Source organism: Mya arenaria, chromosome 9 (genome assembly GCF_026914265.1).
Source record: "Mya arenaria isolate MELC-2E11 chromosome 9, ASM2691426v1".
NCBI classification, from domain to species: Eukaryota; Metazoa; Mollusca; class Bivalvia; order Myida; family Myidae; genus Mya; species Mya arenaria.
In genome coordinates this window covers 6,046,143-6,069,306 of record NC_069130.1, presented here as the reverse complement: position 1 = coordinate 6,069,306, position 23,164 = coordinate 6,046,143, and positions in this window count along the sequence as shown.

The window sequence follows — 23,164 nt, the reverse complement described above, 5'->3', positions numbered from 1 at the left end:
TTAATATATTAACAACCACGTTGTATCATCACAGAATTGTGTGACGTCCTGTTAATGTATTTGTAATTGTTTTAAGGTTTATTTCGCACGTGCGTTTGTCACTGTAATTCTTCCGATTTAAACAAGGACACTTTGATTGTCATATATGTCTTTTATTTACTGCAAACACACATGGAATAAATAATATATTGTGTTGTATAACGTGTTAAGACTAAAGTCCAGTAGCCTCCCATTCTATCATTCATTTATTCATTCTTAGATACTTGATAAAGTAAAAGGTATTTGTTCATCATCTGCAATTGTTCTTTAAGGTCTCAGTTATCAACACACTATGTTTGGAGAAGAGGTATGTTTTAACTCGAACATATAAACCAAACATCTATGGTTAAACTTTAAAAAATGAAGTTTGTAAAAACACTGTGTTTATGCACCAGCCAATTGTAACCATGCCCCCCCCCCACCCCAGGCCCGAGGAATAGCGGCAACTTTGACTTTCCGTCCAGCCAACCCCAGCTAAAATCCTCGCCCTGCGGGAACGAACAGATGGTCAAATTCCCGCCAAACGCCCTCGCTACCCAGGGACCCTTCTATATTTAAAGTGAAGATAAAACCACCGCATTCACCTGGCACTGCGGAGCCACCTGAAAGGTAAAAACACGGCCCATTTCCCCGGCTATCTCCGGGACCTGGGGGTGCCGTGGTTACAATTGACTGGTGCATTATTAGAAAGTCTAACCTATTATCAATCTATGTAAAGTCAGATTCAGACTTATTTGTATTTCAAAGAAATCAAATAAAGTATTTGTGTTCTTAATTTTGCCACTGGTACCTGGAGCTCAAAAATTATTGTTTACTATCTCAGCATCTGTCAATTGGAAGCAGACTTAGCCCCACCCACCAAAATTAAATGACATTTCCATTTAGTTTCTCATTAGGGCACTTTGTACGCCATTTTTAAATTTTAATAAAATATATCAAGTATAAAAATAACACTTACACACAAACAAGTGGTACTAGTTCTCCCCTCATCCTGTCTTTGGACCAACATATCGCTTGGTTGTTTGAACATCTCCTTGGTCGGTCATGATGGACTATTTTCTAATAACCCGTAATAGTTCCGAGGCAAGTTCCTGTTTGATACTGGCCGATGTGTTCCGATTGGCACTTTAGGAACGCAATGAGCCAGATGCCTGTGATTTCAACCATAGTACAAATGGCAATTTCAAAGTAAGGGGAAGGAACTTTTCTGTGATTAGTTGGAGCTAGCATTGACAAGCTCATCTTCTGTTTCGTAATCAAATTCTAGTTTTATCGTATCACGGTTTGAGCTTAAGCAATAGACACATTCCGATTTGCAAAATATAAATACAAATTTCGAATCAAACGACGTAACATTTCAGTGATAAGTTGACATTTACATGTTTAGTTTCGTAATCGAAATCGAGTTAAGCGTATTGCGGTTTGGCATTAGGCGTTAGACACATAGCGGTTTGGAACATGTTGAAATTTGCTAGTCAGATACAGACAATGCCTATTCAAGAAAGATGGAAAACGAAATGTAAATTACGATTTAACACTTTATTACAACGAATTAAACAATACATGAATGGAATGTATTGTAAGAGATTATTAATAAAGCATATTTATAAATGTTAACAAATTGCAAATTTCATTTTTGAACCGAATACCGCTCCATAGGATATCATATCACCAGTCAGTCGATATAAACCTGTATATCGTTACTGTCCTACAATTAGATGTATACCAAGAGCGTGGCAAACAGTGTTAAGACTGTTATCTTCTAAGGTTATGTGTGATTTTAATTCATAATTATCTAAATTAGACGGGCCTTACGTAAGGGTTAAAGGCCGAACACTGTACATTATGTCAGAGAAAGAACAGTCCAAGGCCAGTAGTGCCGAGGCTGTTTTTTTCGCTGGCATATTTGACAGTTTGATGCATTTTACCTACTTAAAACAAGTAGACAACGAGGTCTAAATCATGAATTTCATGGCGCTGTTGTCAACTTATTGGACACTGTCACACCATTTGAAAAGATACTGATCATGAAAATCTCGTTGGCAAATCAAAACAATTTTGCGCTCATTTACATGTACATATAAATTGTAAATATGTTAAAGCTAATATTTAAAACATTTTTTTACAATACTCCTATATTTACAGTCAATGAATTTGCAGATAGGCAATCATTAAGTAGTATGTTTAAACTTTAAGAATATCAATTTTCGCGGGTGTTTAAAGATCCGACCACTGCCACTCACCCGATACACAATCCCTGCGTCAGAATTTGCGTTGATAATGTGTCAGCCAAAGAGGTGCATTCTTAACTAAGTCAGTTAGATAACCTGAATTGAAATATTATGATTAAGAATGGGCGGAGTGAACGTAGCGAAGATTTTAATTCATGAGATCTTAATGTAACTTAATATTCAACTTCTACGGATTGATAGTGCAAACTGTGCTTTCATTGTGCATTATTCACTTAATACGGAAACTTTTTAAGTCTTACCCAGGTTTCATAGAGTCATATTTCAAAAAGTTAATCTCATAATGAAAAGAGCAGGTTTATTTATTAGCATGTGGACTGAGTGGTCAGTTGTATTGTGCATGTTTTGTTACTGTCCTCATGGTGATTAGTGATTTTGCATATTTCCCGCTCTTATTTTTACCAATCACTTTCGAGTCAGGTTTTAAGATTAAAACATCTCAAAGATATTCCTTTTACTGCCCGGTAAGTTTTTGTTTTACAGTACTTTGTATTATTGGAAATGTATTGTAATTGCATTATGAATTTATCTTGTGCTTGATGTATTAGATACTTATTTATTCTTAATTATTTGAATTGTGTAATGTATTTCCTTTACTTGTATTAAGGACTTATTGGTTTATTTTGTACATTTAGGATTTATTCAAACCTTTTGAGTCTAAATAAAAAAACAGGAATCTGAACCCGTAGTCTTCGTTATCAATGCTAAGAGCCGGGGCACGGGTAATATAAGTTTAGAGTTGTATTTTTTTACTCTCTTTATGGGACACTCAACTAATAAACATGTTCCTTTGCCCTAACCGTTGCGCAAACCTCAGTCACATCTTCATTGGGCATTGTGTTGTTGCAACCTAAAAATCGGAATTTTATTAAATCAACTTTTTATAATTATATATTAAACATTAATAATAGCGGTTTTTAAAGTGTGTTTTTTTACATAAGTGCATGATTTTACTCAATACAAGATAAACAAGTTTGTCAACACACGTCTTGATTCTACCATACTTATATTTCTACTGACCTTCCATTATTGGAACAATTACTGTCCATTATTAGAACAATGACTGTCCATTCTTTAAATATTTGACAGTTAGTAGAAATACTGTACAGAACACAGTCTAATAATCTATATAGAGTACAAGAAGAACAATGGATGACGTCACATACACGTTTATAAGGTCAGGGTTACTGCGTTGGATCGTGTATATGCCATTTAAAGCGACAAAGCCTTATCGCTTTTTAATGCGAATACAAATTCTTGAAAACCAGAATTAATAATATTATACAACCCCTGCAAATATACTGAAATCAGACTACGGCACTAGACATAACCTGCTTCTCTTAATAAAGAATGCTATAACCAGGCCTGATCTTACTAAACGCAATTCAATACTACGTATTTAAAACAATAAAGGTCTGTATAACTGCGTTGGATCTTAAATATGCCAATTAAATTAAAAAAGGCTTTAAGTACTCATATGGCAACTACAATTTCTCAAAGAATAAAATCTTATACACCAGATGCAAACTAAATGAAATCTGACTGAGACAAAGTACTTGACAAACATATTTAGTTTTAAGCACCTGCTACTTTCAATAAAGAATGTTGTTTGGTTCTATACATCCTGTTTTTAACTAGAATCACCTTTACCAGAAATGTATATGATTACCTAAATATTTGCCCTACTTCCTTTTGTGTGCTCTTTGTCATGTATATTCTATATCAGATCCTTCAATTTGCACTCAAACTCCGTGAACTAAATGCACTATGTATGCCAACTACATGTAGTCTATATTTGTCCACTATTTGACCTTTTTGTTCTCGAGTTTCTGACTTTGCATCATCATATGTGATAGATAAGATGAACGAAATGGCATGAACTGCTATCTTTCATGACAACAACGATAATTTGAGTTTATATAAGTTCAAAGTTTTATTGACAATATTTTGAGATGTATTTCTTCGCTCCTCCAATAATGAGAAAGGTGTCAATAATCGTTCTTTTTCAGTTGTTGGATATTGCAGCGTCCCAGAGTAAGTTATCTCTCGTTTAAACGCTTTAAACGAAGGTAGTACATTACTACGTTCAATGAATTGCGGGATTTATGTCATAAAGGTAGTACATTACTACGTTCAATTTGGGAATGAATTGCGGGATTGATGTCATAATCGGGGTATGGGTGCAGTTGGACTGGTTAAAGTGTTTGGAGAACTCCACGCGTACTTTAACCAGCCAAGCTGTGTTCGAACATTTATGTGTATATCAATTTACGATGAATCACGATTCGAACATATCTGAAGATGTTGCACAATTACTAGACTTAACAAAAAATGAGATTTGTTAAATCAAGTATCGCAGTAATAATTTTGATGTATTGAATTAGAGTCTGAATGTGACATCGATATTTTCCATTATTTTCTTTAATAACTTTCTTATTTGAAAATGTCATCAATAACTCTCAAGACAGTGTTGATTAGGTGGTCTGGGGCATTTTGACTCAAATAAAAGTAGTAATTTTGACAGACCTTTCCAGAAAATGTGATTTTTTTTTTATTAAAAATCTTCTTTTGTAAAATTTGCTCATTTCCTTACTACTCCAAAACATGTCACCAGACGTGTATGTTTGACTCCCCCCAAAAAAATCGATCATCAAAGCTAAAAGAATATGAATTTTTGACATTCTCCACCCACTTTTGCACTGTGGAAGGTCCTTCAATGATTCTCCAAAGTCGATCAGTACAGACATTTTAAAAGCCCAATCCTTTAACATGGAATGTCTTATATGTCCAAGACAAACATGTCTATGGTATCTTAAACAAACTGACGTTGTTCTTGTCGTAATTGAGCAACTGTAAAGGCAGAATCAAAGATTGAAACGATGACCTAATGACTTAGATATCTTGAAAAGATGAAAAATAATATTTATATTTCTACAACATTTAACATTATTAATTGTATCACATTGTATAATGTATTTGATATACCAAACCGGAATCGGAATGGTATTTGAATTGCAGTGTGGACCGAAAACAATTAATATTATATCATGTTATTTCGAGCATAGTACAAATATTGTGAGAACATATGTTCCTTGTGTTACACATATTATCCCTACATGTGCTACACATATAACACACCTAATGGGTAGGTTGTTTGTGTTATGCATATATTACGTCCCTACCAAATATTGTGTTTGTATTACACATAACAGAGTTGTGTTGAGTATGTCGCTTCCATACATAATGGGAATTTTGCTTTTGTTACACATATAAATTAACTGCTTGATATGTTGCTTTGGGCTCACACATGATATCCTCTACTTCTTATATGTGCTTGTGTCATAAATATAGTAGCCGTACTAGGTATGTGACTTGCTGTACGCTTGTAGAGTATATTGAGAGACACATATATCTTCTTTTCATCTGGTATGTTGGTTGTGATTCACAAAATATTATATAGTCTTTTTATGTGGTATGTTGCTTGTGTTACACATTTATAATCCCTTCATGTGGTATGTTGCTTGTGTTATACATATATAATCGCTTCATATGGTATGGTGCTAGTGATACACATATATAATCGCCTCATGTGGTATATTGCTTGTGTTACACATTTATAATCCCTTCATGTGATATGTTGCTTGTGTTACACATATATAATCGCTTCATGTGGTATATTGCTTGTGTTACACATATATAATCCCTTCATGTTGTATGTTGCTTGTGATACACATATATAATCGCTTCATATGGTATTGTGCTAGTGATACACATATATTATCGCTTCATGTGGTATGTTGCTTGTGTTATACATATATAATCGCTTTGTATGGTATGGTGCTAGTGATACACATTTATAATCGCTTCATGTGGTATATTGCTTGTGTTACAGATTTATAATCCCTTCATGTGGTATGTTGCTTGTGTTACACATACATAATCGCTGCATGTGGTATGGTGCTTGTGATACACATATAAAATCGCTTCATGTGGTATGGTGCTTGTGATACACATATATAATCGCCTCATGTGGTATGCTGCTTGTGTTACAAATTAATAATCCCTTCATGTGGTGTGTTGCTTGTATTATACATAAATGATCAATTCGTGTTTTATGTTGCTTGTGTTACACATTTATAATCCTGCCATGTGGTATGTTGCTTGTTTTACACATTTATAATCCATTCATGTGGTATGTTGCTCGTGTTACAAATTTATTATCCATTCATGTGGTATGTTGCTTGTTTTACACATTTTTAATCCATTCATGTGGTATGTTGCTTTTTGGTATACATATATAACCGCTTCATGTATTATGTTGGTTGTGATACTAATTATAGTCCTGTTATGTGGTATGTTGCTTGTGTTATGCATGTAAAGCCCGTAGCTTTGAATGCTACTCGTATTTCATACATTGAAACCCTAGATTTGTAGTTTGCTTGTGATACACATACAAACCTCTTCTGCGATGGTGTTTTGTGTACCAAATATAAAGACTTTATATGCGTTTGCTGCTTGTGTTACAAATGCAATACTTCTTGCTGGGTGTATTGCTGGTGCTACCATATAATAACCGCTACTGTCTTGTTTTGTTTTTTTTTGCTTTTTCAGACATATGATACACCCAGCTGCGTATGTTGTTTGTGTTTCGCATAGAATACCACCTGATTGTTATGTTGCTTGTGTTTCACATTAATGCAACATGCTTGGTAAGTTGTTTGTGTCACTCGTACATTATTCTCTGCTGTGTATGTTGCCTGTGTAAACACATATAATAACATCTCCTGAAGTTGGTGATTATGTTTCAAGTGCAAAACCACTGCTAGGTATGTTGCTTGTGTTGCACATAGTATAGATACGCCTGCTCATGTTATTTGTGTTATGAATCCATTTTGTATAAAACAACTTGCTGCATTGTGTCCTAGCAAATCACACATTATACCATCCGCAGCGAATTTTGCCAGTGATACACATACATCTGTCAACATGTACCTTCCATTTTAACGCTTAAGTAATTGACAATTACTTTCAGCGTCCTACGGTCGACAGTTTTTTCTTGGTTTTCCAAGAAATTCTGATGTGGGCCAAAGCCACCAGATATCGATTGATATTGTCACAAGGGTTAAAGCCCAAACTGTAAGTCTTACCATTAAATCACCCTTTCAACATGGTCTTAACGTTAACAAGACGTTGAGGTTTACCAGCCAGAAAACTATCTTACTGTCAGATGGCTATGAACTTGACTTCACTGAGCGAGACCGACGAGGTGTTTATGTTGAGGCGGACCATGACGTGGCAGTTTTCGTCACTAACGTTCAAAGCGATAACAGCGGAGAGACATATACTGCTTATCCTGTCCAAGGTCTTGGAAATAAGTATGTTGTGGCTGCCTATGACAAATTGGATTACTCTTACCCATCTGAATTCCTGTTAGTTGCAACCCAAGACAACACAGCTGTGCACATGTCTTTTCCGAATGGTTCAAGGTATTCATTGGACCTTCAAAAGTATGATGTCTATCAGGAATCTTCTACTAGCGGTGATCTCAGTGGAACTGTCATAACATCAAATAAAAATGTCAGCTTGTTCGGAGGAGCAACGTGTGGAGAGCTAAAGAATGGCAACGGGCCGTTTAACGGCTGCGACTATATGGTTGATCAGATACCGCCACTTAATGATAGGAATCGTAGCGTCGAAGTGATAATTCCGGAAATATTTCATCAGAACTATATCTATAGAATATACAGCGGTAATGTCAGGTCCCAAATATGCCATCGGAATAAGCCCAGAGGACAGGCCGAATGTCTGCAATCATCTGATTTCAACCATAACATGTACGAGTCAACTCTCACAAATGGGACATCTGCGGTCTACAGCACATCCGCGAATTTCTTTGTGGCATTGTACAAAGATAAACAAGGATTTATGATGATCATTCCGTCCATAGACCAATACCTTACAAGCTACCGGTTTTTGATCCCATCTATTTATAAAGACGGACAGCACCACTACATTGCCGTAATTGTTCCCACTGCTGAGAAGGCTGGAATTATGCTTAACGGTCAACCTGACTCTCCAATTGCTTCAACGCAGGTTGTCAGTCCATTTCAAAACTATACCATTGTAACATACCGTGTGTCTAATCTCCATGTTTATGACGTAACGCATAGTGCTGGAGATATCCAGTTTGGCCTTTTGTGTTATGGATATAAGGATGGGAGTCCGGCCCCGGCTTACGGATTTGCGATTGGGTTTGCATTTGGTATGTAGCATTATCCTATCTTTTCACTGATGATTTATTGGAATGCGAATTAATTTATTTCAATTTTAAATGAACTTTGCTATTTCGAATCAACTAACCGATATGGTAGGTTCAATAAAATGGCATGTTCATAAAGACATATAGTGCATATTGAACTGAACAACACTACAATAAGTTCATGTTTGCTTTCAACTAACTCCATCCATTACAAAGAAAGTCACATTCTTTATAATCTCAATTGACAGTTATGTCAAACATTGATGCCGAGCAACACTATTGTTGCAGAATCCTTAAGAACGGTTTTAGGTCTTGCTTTGTGCGCCTCAACATGGTTAAATTTGATTGTTTGATGATTGGTCTAGTCTCTGTATATTCCATTATATTCTCAATACAGAAAATAGTATAGATTGGTCAACATACTCTTCTTATTCTTTTTGCCGTAGGTATGTTTGCTTTATGTATATTAATTCTTTTTGAACTAACCGTAATTAAACATACTGCTATCCGTCAAGGCCATAACAAACTCGTTTACAATACTTGTATTTGTTTTTTGTCATAATTAAAACTTTATAATTTATCTCAGAGATGAATGTAACTTTTATTATTGCATAAACTGTGTGTTTTTGGTCCGTTATCGTGGTGTGTTTAAACGAAAAACCCGGGCATTAACGGTAGAAAACGTGCATTATTCAGTATATTCACGTGCCGTTAATGACCGGCTTTTTGTCTTTACATAAGCGCTTTCAGGGCTCGCATCATAACAATGGCAGCTGAGCGTAAGTGGGTCAACGATGCCAACTTTTGCACAAAAACAAATTTCAACATATATAGCTGTTTACAAATATCAAGAAACTAAATAAACCGCATTTAACTTACATATTTTATTCTGAGTTGTCTTTTCCTGGCAAGCTGATGTGTGTTTTCTAGATGGTACTTTGTTTTGACTATTTGTTTGCCAATAAAGCACTAAATTAAGTCTTAAACGCTCAACTCCTCCGAACTTTAGTTATTTCTCTCGATTTTATTCAGATCAAACGACTTATATGGACATGATTCCATAACGTCGTATGGAATGAACAAAGAAATTTAAACTATTTTTTCTCTGATGCTGAAGATGCTGTACATTTAATCAAGAACATGTTAACAATTTTTTCAGGCTTAAATTAGTTGTCAAAACAAATAACGGTTAAAGTAGGACTATATCGGTAATTAATCGATTACCCAATAGGTATTGTGTGTAAATAATCCCAGTAATCCAGTCAATTTCTAAAACAACAACACTTTCCAAACGAATGAAAACTGGAAAAAATGTCGTCGAAACAAAAAATGGCAACTGCCGAGTTATGTTGCGGCCCTAATCGAGCTAAATGTAAAAAAAAATCAATGACATCACTCATGACGTCGCACAAACACCTGTTATGGAGGTTATTTTGAACTAACTGTTTTTGCATTTTCGTGACATTTATAAGCTATTTTTAACACAAACGATTCTTGTGGTGTGTATTTTATGCTATAATAGCGATAATACACCTTTTTCGGTCGTTACCCTCTGCAAAGGCCCTTAAAATAGTAAACAACCCTCGTGCTACGCACTCGGCCTGTAAACCATTTTGCGTGCCTATGCAGAGGGTAACGACATAGAAAAGGTGTATTAACCCTATTTTATTAGACACCTCAATTATAGTTGCTACAAATACCTTAATGTAGGTTCAGATGATAATGGTTGTCGGACGTCTGGTTGTGAACATGGTGGCAGTTGTGTTCATTCCATTTCCGGTAGCGTCTGTGTATGTCGTCAAGGTTTCACCGGAAGCAGGTGTGAAAAGAGTGAGTAAGATTAGTCTATGACTTTGATATTGAGCTTACATCGTGTAAATTAAGTAACCATATTATGATAAGTTAAATCAGTGACATACTGCTTTAACTACATCATTGCATTATGTAAATTAAAAAAGACATTGTGTCAATAACTTTTGAAGAAGCACCTACAAAAGGGAGATATTGGTAATCATACTACACTACAAAGCTAAATGGTTTTCACTGTAAACCAGCTTTATACTTTGTTTTATCTTCACTGTTAATCAGCATTTAGAGTTAACTTGGATGCAGACTGTATGAGTTATTGAACTTAAATATAAAGGGTAATTGGAAATTTAACGACACATATCTTTTAAATCTGAAATGATTAATCCAACTACACTTCAAAAATATGATACAATGTATTAAGAGAAATGTAATAACAGTGCTAATTATTAAGGGAACTCAACTACAATGCAAACGTTTATTTTAGGAATGAATTGCTGGATTGATGTCATTATCGGGGTATGAACTCAATAAGACTGGTCAAAGAGTGTTGAGTGCGAAGGACTCCACGCGTACTTGAACCAGCTCAATTGCGTCCATATCCCCGATAATAACATCAATCCCGCAATTCATATCCCCGAAAATGACATCAATCCCGCAATTCATTACTTATATTTACACCGATAGTTAAAAAAATACTTCATTTCAAACCTTACAGTAAGCCTTTCTTACCCATTCGGCAAATAAAACGACCCGACTGTAACCGAAACCAAATGACGTCACAATAATATTAACCACTTGAAATCATTGTTTACGGGACCTGCTGACACAATATAAACAATAACAAGATAAGCAATGTCCATGTATATTGTTATGCAGAGATTCGCGATCCGAACGTATCCGAAGATGTTGCGTTCATCGGATGATAACTGCAATTGTTGAAAGGCAGTTCATTTAAAGCTGCACTCTAACAGATTTACCATTTTTAAAACTAAAAATGATTTTTTGTCTTAGAAAGAGCATTTTTGTGCCTAAATATTTGCAAACCAATGATATAAGACTGCTGACAAAAGATCAGATCGCAGATGTTCATATTTCTGTTCGAAACGGTATAAGAAAAATGAATGCAACATCAATTTTCGAACTTAAATTAAAAAATCTCGGATACACTTTTTTGTCAGCAGTCTTATATAACTTGTTTCCATGGATTTTCGCAAAAATGGCTCGTTCCAAGACAAAAAAAATAAAAACGTTGTCAAAACACTCAATCTGTGAGAGTGCAGCTTTAAGGAAAGGAAGTTGATGTGTAAATATGGGTAATTGAACTACAATTCAAAGTGTTATGAGAATAACAATAATTCAAAAAAAATTCAAGTAACACCTGGGTTGTTTAATAAAACCTTTAACAATTGTTAACAATGCATCACTTTATCCGTGGACATTAAATGCCATTTTCGACACACTTTGGAGTGATGTCAACTGTATCAGTTGACACTTGTTGCAGTTGTAGTAGATGACAAGGAACATGCTGCCTGCTAACTGTTTGCATGTCATTTCTTTCTGTAGGTGCCAATGCTTGTCAGCACGTGAACTGTCTTCATAACAGCACGTGTGTCGGAGGTTTGGGCGAGTTTGCGTGTGTTTGTTCTTTAGGATATTCTGGACAATACTGTGAAATAGCAGGTAATAATTTGAAGACTTACTTGTGGACGTGTATTTGATGTAATTTGATTACTTTGGTTGTGATGATGAAAGGTTTTTTTTCAATTTGCAAAATGATTACATCAAATAATAATAAATCATAACTATGCGTTGGTTATTTAAAATTAAAATACATATACATGTTATCCGGAATTCGAATATTTAAAAGCTCACAAATATATATGTAAAAGCTCTTAAATTGACCTGTACCATTTTTTCCACGATTTCTACAGACACCGGGGGAGATAAGTAATCAATAAATAAATATGTTCATGTTTATATCCTTTTCAATATTTTCTTTGTTTAATTAACCATTGATTGCCTTTCGAATGAGGTTAAAACTATGTGTAGTCTCGTCCGGTATAATACTTAAAATAATCCATAGCTGCCTTTAAATTGTTTTTTCGAGTTGAACCTAAATTGAATATAGAAAACAACTTCGTAGATACACCTTGAGCACAAAACTGCTTTAGAGTCCCACTTTGGACAGAGTTCCGGATAATACGGGCCATCAATAAAATATCGTTGAAATATAAATTCTAGTTAAAATGGCTTAAGCATACCTTATTGAAGTGATGATGCTATAGATTGTAAGTTTAAAGTACATGTGTCTTATGTGACCAAACTAACCATTTATTTTGAAAAAAAATACATGGGAAACTCGCTATGTCAAACTCTGTTATCTCGATGTTCTTGTTACGTCAAACATTTCTCGAATAGTCTAGGTTTAGTTATTCACTGTTTGAATTTCGGTTACATCGAATGTTTGTTATATGGAAGTAATTTTCGAAGTTTCAACGACTTCGAAATAGTGATTTTGACTCTTACAAGTAAATATTATTCTTTGGAATAACCACTTCAAAAATGTGACCCTGGAAAAAGATCGTCGATAAGGTTTCCGAGACGTATTGTTTAACCCCGAGTTGAAAACATGAAGTAGTTACTACTAATAGCGCAAACAATTATCACAAGATCAATTCAAATTGATAAATATCCTCATTTTAACGTAAGCTAATAAGGAAGAGCAATAATAAATGATCAAAAATGATGTATGTGTTATTTCTAGGCAGTAAGTGTGGTCTTTATTCCTTATTGAAGAATTTGTTTTGTCTTTATTCCTTTTTGAAGAATTTGTTTTGTCTTTATTCCTTATTGAAGTATTTGTTTTGTCTTTATTCCTTATTGAAGTATTTGTTTTGTCTGTATTCCTTATTGAAGTATTTGTTTTGTCTGTATTCCTTATTGAAGAATTTGTTTTGTCTTTATTCCTTATTGAAGAATTTGTTTTGTCTTTATTCCTTATTGAAGTATTTGTTTTGTCTTTATTCCTTTTTGAATCGATGTTGAAACAAAATAATTTAGATTAAAACAAACAATAAACAAGTAATTAAATTTTAGTGAACTGCTGTCCGTATCGATGCTTAGATTAATTGTTAATATACGTGCATAATAACATTGTGCATTTGTAACAAGAGAAATTATCAACCACTGTTCAATTGCTAAGCAATTCTAACTTGTAACAGTATTTTGATAGGTAAGATAACTTGAAATGTTCGACCGTATTTTTTTTTGTAATCCTACGACACCCACACATTTGATGCGGAACATGACTTTGAACAACGAATAAAGAATATACTTATCGTCGTTGAGTTGTACGCATTATGGTTTTATGACAACATTGTCTTTTTAACTCAATAGTTCCGGTTCCGTGCGCGAGCTCTCCATGTTTAAATGGAGGATCCTGCATCAACAACGGCACGACTAGCTACACATGTTATTGTTACGGGAACTTCACAGGAGTACACTGTCAAACACGTATGTGTGTTTTCATTGAACTCGTAGTTCAATTCATCTTGCATTCATTCATTCGATCGTTCGTCCTTTCGTTCACTGATGATTCATTAAAATAGTTCTTCGTTATTATTTCATCGTTTAGTGATTGATATATTAATTGAAAATACTAATGTTTTTATTATAAACATTATTTATGGGTAGTTGAACTCCAATGTAAAGAGTGAACTACAATGCAATGTTTTAGGGTAATCAAACTACAGGGCAAAGTCTTTAAGGTAATATAACTACATTGCAACATCGTATGGGTATTATAACTACGATATTATGTACCAATACTAATTTTGAAGTAACACATAATTTGTTTTTATAAATAACTTATAAGAACAATTCTATATTAACAAAACATCACTATATTCGTGAACATGAAATGTCATTTGGAAACATTTTGGAGTGATATCAACTGTATAAGTTGACACTTGTTGCAGTTGTTTCTAGATGATAATAACCATGCTGGCTGTAAGCTGTATGCAGGTCATTATTTACGGCAGGTGTTGATGAGTGTCAGCACGTGAACTGTCTTCATAACAGCACGTGTGTCGGAGGTTTTGGCGAGTTCTCGTGCGTTTGTTCCTTAGGATATTCTGGAAAACACTGTGAAATAGCAGGTAATAATTTGAAGACTTCCAATGGACATGTATTTGATAAGTTTCTTTAGCGTATCTATTTTAGGTTTAGGACCTAAACAAGCTATTTTGATACAGACTATATATAAGCCTGTATACATGTTATGTGATTGCTGTGGTTGCTATGACAATTCTTATTCGATTGGCAAAATCAAGACATCACATAATTGTGGAACATGACCATGAGTTGGGTTATTCAAAATACTCTGTTTATATAGGTGATTTCCGAAATTTAAATATCTTAAAGCTTTTTTTCCCAGGATTTTTACAAACACCTGAGGAGATAAGCAATTAATAAATAGATCCTTCTCATTTTCCTTTGTTTGATAGTCTTAACTATTGATTGTTGTTCGAAAAAGATTATCAGAATAAGTAATCCCGTCCGGGTAAGATACATAATATAGTCCATAACATTTAAATTATTTCTTTCGAGTTCAACCTAAATTACATATAGAATCAATCTTAATACAGCATAAAATCCAGAGTCCCATCTTATACAGAGTTCCGGACAATAGCCATCTTATTTACGATCGTTCAACAAAATATCGTTAGAAGAAAAGTTCTAATAAAAATGGGCAAGGGGCAGTCTCACGTATGATAAAATAGCGAAAAATAAAAAGAAAATTGTCAAAAACTGACATAAACTTGGCATCGATGTGTACAATGCATTGAAACTTCTAACTGAAGTACCACATAGTTTACAATGTATTTCAGTTTAGCAGTTATTTCGTATTTTTCCATTAAAAAAGATTACTGGGTATGTCTACCAGGTAGAATTCATTCCTTATGTGTGATTGGCTAGTCAGTGTTATCACGTGATATTACCGAGGTAGATGTGTAGTTTAATTATGTCACACGATTAGAATAAGCCTAAGCAGTTCAGTGAGTAAGACGCTGGACTTCAATTTTGGCGACGCGGGTTCGAACCCGGTCTCCGACACAATTTTTTTTTTTAACATTTTGGTACTTTTTTTACAATTATTTTATTAGATAATTGTCCTGAGATTCGTTACAGAAAAAAATCTTTTTTTGGTGCCAATATGTGACACAGTCCCTTTAAAATCACTTATTGAAGCGAAGGTGTGAATTGTAAATTCAAACTACCTGTGTCTTAGGTGACCAAAGAAACCATTTTGTTTTGAAATACTTACAGGGGAAACTCGCAATGCAAAATCTGCTATCTCGATGTTTTGGTAATGTCGAACTTATTTCGAATGTTTTGGGTTAAGTTATTCATTGTTTGAATTTCTGTTATTTCGAATGTTCGTTATCTTGTAGTTTTTTCGAGGTCTCAACGACTTTAAAATAGTGCGTTTTGACTGTAATATTATTTCTTGGAATTACCGCTTCAAGAATGTGAACCTACTTAAAGATTGTTGATAAGGGGCCCGAAACGTTTTGATGTTTTATCCCGAGGTGATTTCTGACAAGAAAACATGGAGTAATTAGTAGTTACTACTATTGGCGCAAAGAAATGTCACAAGATCAATTCAAAATTATGAAAATGCTTATTTTAACTTAAGGTAATAAGGAAGAGCAATAATAAGTGATAAAAAATGATGTATGTGTTATTTCTTTGCCGTAAGTGTTGTCTTTATTCCTTATTGAAGAATGGTAATTGTCTTCATTCCTTTTTTTGAATCGGTGTTGAAACAAGAAAATTTAGATTACAAACAATTAACAGATAATTGAATCTTAGTGAACTGTGGTCCGTATCGATGCCTCAATATATTTAGGATATACTAACAGAATAACATTGTACATTTGCAACAGGGTAAATTATCAACCACCAAACTGCTAAACAAATGTAATTTGTAACTGCATTGTAATTGTAAGATAACTTGAAATGTTGGACCTATTCTGTTTTGCATTCCTACGACACCAAAACATATGGTGAGGACCTTTGTTTTTGATCAACGAATAAAGAATATAGTTATCGCCCTTGAGTTATATGTATTATGGTTCTATCGTAACATTTTCTTATTAACTCAATAGTTCCGGTTCCGTGTGCGAGCTCTCCATGTTTAAATGGAGGATCCTGTCTCAACAACGGCACGACTAGCTACACATGTTATTGCTACGGGAACTTCACAGGAGAACACTGTCAAATGCGTATGTGTGTTTTAATTGAAATCGTAGTTCAATTCATCTTGCATTCATTCATTCGATCGTTCGAGTTCGCGTACTTTGTTGATTTTATCAGTTTTTCATTTTTATTTTAATCGTAAAGCAATTGATATATTTATTGAAAATACTGATTGTGTGTATTATTTTGAATCATGAAATAGTACGTTTAACCTTTAAAGGCAACAATTATGGAACTACGCGTACAACCACACTAGAATAACTATCTTTAAAGTTTGCATTCTTTTTCTATTTTTAGCAATTGTTCATCAAGTGACGTCATCGCTGACATGTTATAGTTGTGAGGATATGAGTCATCTAGAATTATGTGACCACGTGACAAAATGTGCTAAAGGGGAGGTAATACATACTGCATATTTACATCAATCTTCGTGCAGATGCACTATATAAAAGAACAGTACATTTTCACCAAGTGCATGAAGCGAAGTTCTTTCTTTAGAAATCGGCTTTTACACTTAGAAAAGGTCAGTTAACTATTTTTTAAATACTATTATCAAATTTTAATGCTTACACATATGACAGAATCACCGTTCTCCCACTTCAGATAAGTAGATCCAATAATTTAACCATGCTAGAAATTCTTATCTTGCCCACGGTCGAAGATAAAATGCTCGTATGGAACTCCTTTTTAATGGTAACCACATTGTAATTACCTCCCTTGTTGAAGACTGTCGTCTGTAGCATCATGGAAATCTTGTCTTGTGGCAATATTTAGAATCCTAATTAATTATTTCTCGCTTCAAATGTCACCATAAAATAGTTTTCACACACCTTTCAAGAAATAATGCTTCACTCTCCTTAGAACTATTTAAAGACCGATTTGAGTATTAACATAATCTGAATCACTGCGCGCATATCCATGACAACCACGAATTATCGCATATCCATACGCCATTATTTTCACTAAGCACAAAATTAAATTTTTACTTAATTTTGTTTAACTGAGGTGGGAGAAAAAGCATCTACCATAGCTGCTCGTGTAAAATAGGTTCATCGCAACCCTCGGGCAGGGTGTTTTGCGGAAACTCGGTAAACCTCGTTTCCGCAAAACACCTTACGCTCGGGTCGGGATGAACCTATCTTACACTCTTGGCCATGGTAGATACTTATATTCTAGGTGTTTTAAATGCCGATCAAATTGTATCACATAACTCAAGGATAAAGGGAATACTGAACGTAATAACAATTCATTCAGGATCTTGGCAATCTACTGTCATAAACTAGTGTCACAAATTCTTAATAGAACGCGAATGTTCTTAAGAGGCAGACCTAATATTTGTCAACATAATAGCACTTTCCCAATAAACTGCTATTTAATTACTTTTAACATCAGCATTGTTATAACGAGGTATCGTTTGATCAACCCTTGCAGAAACTCTTGCAGAAAAAAATGTTATATCCAAATATTGTTAAATTGGTACGTGTTATCCATTTGATGTGACCTTTGCTAACTGTTTGTCTCCAAGTGACATGAAATGATACTAATGCGAGACGTATACCTCTTGATAAAGCTAATTACATGCTTTTAAAGATGTGTATGGTGCAGAGAAGTGGACACAAGTACCGGTCCGGGTGCATGAGTTCAGAAGTGAGTGTACTCATCAATTGTCTGGATAAGTATTACGTCAATAATGTTGTCGCCTTTTCAGACAATTTATTATATTTTGAAAAAAATAATTTCCATTTGTATTTGCATTAATCATTTAACTGTCAGTGTGGTTTATAGAATTTGAACGCCGCCTTTGTCGGTGAAGTTGACGGCGTTGCGCCTATCATTGTTGTCAATAAACAGTTTAAATCACACAGAGGCTGCTATCGCCACACCATGTGTGAATTTTGTTGTTTCTAGAGTTATTTTCTTAAAATGTTCGCAGTCAAATCAAGAAAATTGAATAAGTGTTTTTAACATTAAAGTATGTTTTTTTCCAATAATGTCATTGAAAATAATGTTTTAAGGTCATTCTTAAGTTTTTATTTTAAATGATTAAAGAAAAATTAGGAAAGTGACTTCAGTTAGGAAATGACTTAAGACGTTGAATATCGCCCCAGCTCTTCATTTTGTTCAACTAGATATGTATACATGTATATCGCATTGTTATTTTAGGTATGTTCTTATGCCCAAACCTCATCTGATCACTGTTTGCAATGTTGCCTTGGTAATTATTGTAACGGTCAAGGCTGTGGAGATGAAGGTGAGTTTAATAAATCATCCATACGCATTTAACGCACTATACCCTTTCCAATTGTTTTATCTATATATTTGGCGGTAAATTGTTTTATTTTCAGTTAAAAGGAGAATAGACCCAATTTGAAGAACAGAAATGATAATTATATAATTTGCTAGTTCCAAGTTGTTCGTGAAATTCTTGAAAACTCGGCGGCATTTCCTAGCTTTATTGTTTCAAATTTTCACCATTACAAATCATAAAACCCCTTTTTAAAACTAGGTTTAATTGTTGTTTTTTCTAAAGGCATTGTACAACTAGGTGTATTGCGAGGCCCAATGTGTTACGACTGTAGTCATGTGCAAACTGTTGAAGAATGTTCAGCTGTTCGGCCTTGTCATCCGGATGAGGTGAATAAGACATCTTTTTTTATATCGCAATGAGAAATCTTTTGAAACACCTATCCGTTACTGCGTCTTTGTATCTATTGTATAAGAAGCATCATTTGTGAATGTATATCTTATAAACATTTTCCCGACCAATTTAAATGGTATCATCCATTGCTAATTAAAAATATATATTGTATCCTTCCTTTTTTCTGTTTTAGCGTATTATTGTTATGTTATCTGGGATGGCATAGTTCCCGCTTAATATGTTGTGTTCATTAATACTTATTAAAATACTCATCTAGTACTTTATGACGGAAAATAGCAATGCAGCAGACAACGTATGTTTTGTTTGCTTGTATATATATATATATATATATATATATATATATATATATATATATATATAAAAATCTTAAATATTGATTGTCTCCGGTTAGTTGCATTGGACAATTTGAATGCAACATGTTTATTTGTTATTAAATGGTTATATTACAAATTGTTCGCAGACTTTTGACATTAAAATTCATAACTGACCAGAGTTTATTTGTCCTTTCATAATGGGCATGTTTAAGACACATATTTCTTTTTTAGGTGTGTGGCATTGAAGAATTTGATTGGATCGGACACTCCCACTTCAAACTTGGATGTGTGGATAAGGCGGTAGGTAAAATTATCATGTACGGTGTACTCTTAAAGGTCATAAAGTTGGGCCCAGTGCCATAAAACCGGGTTTATGTTTAAACTTTTTGCTGTTGAGCTTGTTTCTGTAGCCTTTCGCATAAATTTTGTGAATTCTTGACGAATGTTATTTTGCATTGCAGTGTGGGCCGATAACCCAGCAACAAACCAGGTCTCTGCCGATCTGCAAGTCTTGTTGCAATAAAGACTTTTGCAATCAGAACTGTACTCGTCATCCAACAGAAATGATTGTCGGTGCGTATAAATCCATCTAGTTGGGAGGCTGTTAAATATCGCCCAATACTTTGCCTACGTCCGGTCAATCGGGATTATCGGATATAACTTGGTGATTCTGGACAATAGAATACTGTCTTGACAGTTTTGTACTTGTACACAGTGATGATACTTTTAGTCTTGAATTTCGGATAGTTGAATATGTCTTACTGACTCATGAAATTTTGACTGTTTAAATCCGGTGATAGGGGTGCTGACAGTGTTGAAGTTTTTATTGCTGTCAAAGACAAGTTTCAAATCAATCAACTCTCTTACTATGTACGAAGCTTGTGCTTCCAAAGGACCTCCGTGCCAAGATATATGTTCCATAAGATTGTTTCACTATGAAATGAATTCTCATGTTTTGTAACGACCACCAGAAGCAAAGAAAAGGTGAAACCAGCAACAAAGTTAAAACATATTTTTTGAAATGATGTTTGGTCACATTAAAGAAGAATACTCGATTATTGAATAAATAAAGTACTAATTTTGAAATACATATAAAGACATATAAATATTTAAATACGTGTAACATGTTTCAAATATAACTTTTTCAGGATAACAATGCGGTACCGTTGGATGATGTCAGCTTTCCCCCTCTTCTTTGATTTTGAAGTAGACATGTATACAGTAACAGATCTTGAATTAAATAGAACCACTCCTTTATCACAACCGTAATATCTATCCGCTCTTGCTATACGACATTGGTCAACTTCTTGCAAGTTTTATGCCAATCATTTTGACCTGAATTTGGTCAAACTGATGTCCTTGACCGTTGATGTGTTAATCTAGAAATCAAAACCCGTATTAATTTCTACTCAACATATCAAATGTCAAGGATACATCTACAGCTCATGACCAACATCCCCCACCCACTCTGATAACCGTAAGACCAAGAGTTCTTCTTATTTTGATTGGACAACCTCCCGTGTTCTAGGTTACCTTGACCTTTTATCTGATGACCTTAATATCAATAGGGGTCATTATGGCCATTTTGTCTAGATACTTTGCGGAACGTTATCTTAACCGTTCTTTATTTATCAATCGGATAAGCTTCATGTGTTCAATGTTTGTCGTGACCTTTGGCCAACTTAATTCAAAGTATAAAGGGGTCATCTGCTGATCATAACCACCTCGTTACCAAATTTAAGGACCTAAGACTCAAGCGTTTTCTACTTTGCAATCGTAGGTGGTTTTTGTTTTTACCGAACGATGGACCGAGTAGTATATCCTATCTTCTTTACAGGAGGTAGGGGGCGTAATGAGCAGTACTTTGTTCGCAATCTTAAGGTATATGCAAACACATTGTATAGCAGAATTGTGTGATTTCCTGTTAATGTATTTGTAATTGAATAAGGTTTATTTCGCAAGTGCGTTTGTCACTGTAATTCTTCCTATTTAAACTAGGACACTTTGATTGTCATATATGTATTTTATTCACTGAAAACACACATGGAATAAATAATATATTGTGTTGTATAAATTGTTAAGACTGAAGTCCAGTAGCCTCTCATTCTATCATTCATTCATTCATTCTTAGATACCTGATAAAGTTAAAGGTATTTGTTCATCATCAGCAATTGTTCTTTTAGGTTCCAAACGCAATCAACATCTGTATATAAATGGGACATAGGACGTTAGCAGTATTAACGGATTTGAATATGGATCTCTGTATGTTTCTGTTCAATAATTACTTGTACACCAAATGCAATATCGTTTGTTTTCCACGGAACAAAATACACTCTTTCGCTTACGACGGTCGACGTAATTCTGTTTCGCTTTCAACGGCAGAGATAAAATTATTTCGTTGTCGATGGTTGAATAATCACTATTTTGTTAACTGGTTTTTGAGATTAATGACAAGTGATCGAACTTTTAAAGGGTTTCAGTATAACTTGGTTTTAATATATGGCTAACATTGAAGACTTGAGTAAATTAAATTGTTAAGATTTTATGAATACTTTCACTTATCAGTTGTTCCTTGATACGGTTATAATTACCGTAAGCAATTCGAATTGTTTCAGACTCACACGGCATTCATTGAGCATATCTAAGCCGACTAAGACTCCAGATTCCATTTTGCATGAAAATGTGTCAAGTGTTTCGTCTACACTGAAGAGTTGCCTAAGGTCAATATTTACGTACTTCTCATACGTGTCATAACATGCATGCCGATAAAGAGTCAAACTCAAAGAAATTCTACTTTGGGATTCCATGGCTGATTCGTCGTTTACAAGAACTTTGAAATTTGCAATTTCGACATCTTCTGGCAAAATATCAATGCCTTTTCTAGCAAAGGAATAGTATGGAGGTATATGTCTCGTCGCGTCCTTAATGCTAAAGGCATATACAGGATGCTGAACAAGACCGTTTTGTAGAATGCTTATTCTAGACAAACTATTATATTCGCCATTGTTTGTTGGTTGCTTCTCCAAGGCTAGGAAGAGGCTTGTTTTCGATAACTTCTTATCATTTACTGGTTCGTTCAAACCTGACATTCTAATAGGACCAGCTCTGTCGATTACAACAGCTAAATTCCCGGGTTTTTGACTTGTAACGCCACGAGCGGCATTTGTAAAGACATTCAACCTTCGTTCATTATCCTGAAGTAAAGCAAAGGAGGTCATCGGATAAACACTAGCACCGAACTGTAATTGCTGTCGATGTTCTCTTTTAGACGGCCACAAGCCATTTATGTCCGTATACAATGTACTATTCAGTTCAGTCTGAATAGCTATGATTAATTCACCTACAAACGCTTTGTTATAATTGAACAGGTGTGATATAACATCGATTTGCAGTAGGCTTCCAAATTGACCTGATGTGTTTGCAAATGTTGCTACCATAGCAATTGTTTCTTGTTTATTTTGCAATCTAAAGACGCACTGTTTAGTTTCTGATATAAAATCAGTCTCAAGTGAAATTAATCGACCATTCATACCCGTAGTAAAACATGAACCAGGTGCATCATAATGCGAAAAGG